Genomic DNA, 4,342 nt, shown 5'->3' on the forward strand with positions numbered 1-4,342 from the left:
CGGGCCCGGCTGGGGGAAGGAAATGACCTTCCAGGCTTCCTCCCATCTGTCCGGGGCCGAAGGTCAAGTCTGGATGGGCTGCTGAACTCGGCATCGCCCCCGCACTGTGGGAAGGTGATGAAGGGATTAAAATTTGCATGCGAAGCAATAGATATTCCAACCCCCGCCGCCCGCTCCGTGTAACGGAGAAGATAAAAGCCGTTTCCTGTCAGAGCTTCAGGTTGAAGATGGGAGGATCAGCCAATATGTAACCGTATAGCCGGGCACTCAGCGAGGGCTGAGCGGAGAGGAGGCAGCGATATCCAAATAGCAATCTGCACTCAGGAGAAAATAATTAACCCTGGAAACCGCCCTGAAAACCCAGCACCGACCTTGCCCGAGGCAGCGGTTCTCAAACGGAGGCGGGGCCGGGGCAGGCAGGTGGATGCCGACCCCACCCCAGGGGACATCTGAGCATGTCTGGGGGTTCTTGGTTGTCACACTGGGAGGGACGGTGCCATGGGCATCTGGTGGGTGGAGGCCCCAGGGATGCAGCTAAACATCCTGCAATGCCCAGGACAGCCCATGGGGACCCAGCCCGGCCTCCCTCGTGCCGGGCTGAGGTCTCTGGATCGAGGGCGTCTGATCTGGAACGTACCCCGCTGACCTCCTCCGGGTGCCACGGGCCCATCGAGAGCAGGGGTGGGGGACATAAGGCTCCAGAAAGCATGTGGTCCGGCCCCGCCAAGGCATTGGGGTGAATTAATCCAGTGTTTGATCAAATATGTAGCAGGCTAATTTTTAAAGGGATCATGTTGTGAATCATGTTATCAATATCCTTGGCAGAAAAAAAGGCTACTCCCCCCAGGGGAACCCTGCCCACCCAAAGTGCCGCCCAGGGCTTCCCCTGGTTCCGTGGATGCTGTCATTCTGGCTCTGGGCCGGGTCATCATGACAGCCGGCCCCCGAGCAGGCCCGGCCCAGGCGCTGAGCCCGGCCCAGGGCTCACTGACTCCCAAGAACCAGTATCCGCTGTCTGCGGAGAAGGGATGGGGAGGTAGTTAAAACCCACCTGTGCCTTTCTTTGCAAATAAATTGCTGCGAGTTCTCATATTTCCATCTAAATTGTTACAAACTTTATCAGGCTCGGCTGTGTTGTTCTCCCCGATAGGACCCTGCAATTATCACTCAATTGCTGCCTGGAAATGAGACAGCAGGTGCCGCTGGCACGGCCCAGGACGGGTTCGGGGTTGTGCTCAGAGGTACCTGTCAGGGACCTTCTCCCTCTGGGCGTTTCTGCAGGGCACAGGGGCGTCCTCCCTCACACACTCCTGTGCGCCCGGGAGGCGGAGCAGGGCCTGAGTCAGTGCAGGGAGCGACTGCCGTGCTTGCTCTCCGAGTCTCCTCCCTGCAAACGCCTGGCTGGCATGGTCCCCATGTCCCCCCGACCCCAGCACTGACCATGGCTTTCCCGGTGGGGTCTCCCCGGGAGGCTGCCCCCTCCTTTCTCGGCAACCCTTTCTCCTCACCTGCCCCCCTTCCCAGACACAGACTTGCCCCAACCCAGACTCCCAGGGCACCGGGGCCCAGCCCGCTGCTCGGAGAGATCTAACGGCCGGCGTGCACCGGCTCAGTGTTATGTTCCAGGTGCATCGAATTCCATTCGAGTCTGAATATTAGCAGCATTACAACTGGGGGGCTAGAGTTCCCACTGATCCTGAAGGAAGACCGGAGCGATGGCCGCGGTTGACAGGATGTGACCTCTTGGCGTCTGCGGGCAGCGGAGGGCACGGCGTTGTGAGCGCTCTGACCTTGAGGGCACCCTCCCTCCCACGGGGCTCACTACTGAGAGTCTCCAGGAGGCAGCCATGGGAAGGGGATGCGCCAGTGACACCCCAACAGCAGAGCCCTCGGCACCCAGGGCTTGTCAACTTCACAGCCTCCTCGTGGGGGGAACAGATCTCGGCTGGGAGAGGGCCATAGGCCTGGGGACCCTGTACCCCAGCTGGAGCTCCTTCCCTCCCCCCCACCCCCCGCCTGCTGTGATTGCCATATAGGCGAGCCCTCCCTCATCCAGGTGCGGGCGATGTAGGTTACATGGGTCTCCCGTGGCCCAGGGCTCCCGGCAAAGGCCAGACCACAACAAGCAGCGGGCTGGCTATTTAGCATAACCATGTACAAGCCACAGGCGCAGCTCCCTCCATCCACCCGACGCTGCGCCTGCGGGCGAGCCTGCGGGCAGTAGTGGCACAGCCGGCCTGGGAGTCCCGTCTCCATGGGGCTGAGCGGAGACCCGGCCCAGACGCCACAGTGAACACGGCCCAGCCCAGCGCGCAGGCAGGAGGGAGGTCCCCCAGCTGTCCCAGGCCCCTGGCTCCCCGTGGTCCCCAGCCAGCCAGCCAGAGCGGGCGAGGGGGGTGCCAGCATGGAGCTGTCTCCCCTCCGGAGGGAGGCGCTTCCCCTCCCAGCTCCTCGCCTTCCCCTTCCACTCGGAACTGATGTTTAACTGCACTGAGTACCCAACCCCCTCCCCCACCCCATGACCAAGGCTGTGAGAGAGTTTAATCCAGCGGTTCTCAACCTGTGGGTTGTGACCCCTTGGGAGTCAAGCGACCTTTTCACAGGGGTCGCCTAAGACCATCGGAAAACACATATATAATTACATATTGTTTTTGTGGTTAATCACTATGCTTTAATTATGTGCAATTTGTAACAATGAAATTGGGGGTCACGACAACATGAGGAACTGTATGAAAGGGTCTCGGCATTAGGAAGGTTGAGAACCGCTGGTTACTCAGTCGTAAGTAAGGCATAGGCATCCGTGGTGAGGACGCCCGGTCCCCTTCGCTGTAACGACTCGCGTGTGGCGCGGGAGCCGCCCCCATGCCCACGGGCCTCTGGTTGGGCCTCGGGAGAGCGAAGCTCAGTGTCCCCTGCGCTCTCTACGCAGATCACGCTGCTGCTGGTTTTGTCGTCGGCTTGTTTTTCCTTTGCTGGTCCCCACCCGCTTTGTCTTCTCGGAGGAATCGTTGTCACATGGGTGTCGTTTGAGCTCTGCCGCCCACGGGGTCTAAGAGAACAACCCAGTACTACATGGCTCCCAACTTCCCAAAAGGTCTGGGCTGCAAGACAACCCGGATGGAGGATTTAGCAGCGACGAGCAAGGTGGCATTGCGGCAGCCGGTGTGGCCAAGGGGCCCGCTCTCCCCTCTAAGTAACGCCCCGACTCGGCCTCTCTCTCCCCTCCCTGTGGTAGGTGTTCCTCGACGGCATGGGCGTGGCTTACCTCCCTCTCCTCCGTATCCCACAATTCGCTACAACAGGCAAACCCAGCCTTGAAAGCAATTAAAACCAGAAATAGAATAGAAAACTCTGTGACCAATGTATTGAAATCATTAAAAACTATGTTCCGATTTTCAGGACATGTTCTCCCGGGTGAAAATGGAGGGATTCGGCCCTGGCCGGTGTGGCTCAGTGGACAGAGCGTCAGCCTTCAGACTGAAGGGTCCCAGGTTTGAGTCCAGTCAAGGGCACATGCCCGGGTTATGGGCCCGATCCCCAATGCGGGTGTGCAGGAGGCAGCCGATCGATGATTCTCTCTCATCATTCATGTTTCTAGCTCTCTCTCCCTCTCCTTCTTCTCTGAAATCAATAAAAATATATTTTTTTAAAAATGGAGGATTTGGCCCTAGCTGGTTTGGCTCAGTGGATAAAGCGTTGGCCTGCGGACTGAATGGTCCCGGGTTCAATTCTGGTCAAGGGCACATGCCCCGGGTGTGGGCTCAATCCCCAGTAGGAGGCTTGCAGGAGGCAGCCAATCAATGATTCTCTCTCATCATTGATGTTTCTATCTGTCTCTCCCTTTCCCTTCCTCTCTGAAATCAATAAAGTATATATTTGTTTTAAATGGAGGATTTGAACTGCTGGCAACAGATTGGCACAAGGAAATTACGTTTGGCAAATGTTGCAGGAGCAGCAAATAGCTTCTTAACCATCTCTCTGAAAATACTGGAAATTGTAAGAAAAACCACCCAAGAGCTGCTGCAGAAGTGCCAGGTCCTTGCGGCTCAAACGCACAGAGAGCATCGCTGTTCGCTGCTCTGAGCCTCGCTGCTCCGGTCCAGTGCCGCCCAATTAGATTCCCCTCCCTCAGGAGCTGGTCCCTCCGAATACATGTGCTCGATGCTGTCAACACGCACAAGATAAGACGCGCATCCCTGGCTCGGGGCTCCCGTCACTTCTACTTTGCGCTGGGCAGGACAGAAAAACATCCACGGCGGCGCGAGGCCTGATATGTCTCTATGGATATCTTTTTTTGCCCTTATGGCCTTGAAATTTAACTCATCTTTCTTGTTCTTTTCTT

Source organism: Myotis lucifugus, unplaced genomic scaffold (assembly GCF_000147115.1).
Source record: "Myotis lucifugus unplaced genomic scaffold, Myoluc2.0 scaffold_552, whole genome shotgun sequence".
NCBI lineage: Eukaryota > Metazoa > Chordata > Mammalia > Chiroptera > Vespertilionidae > Myotis > Myotis lucifugus.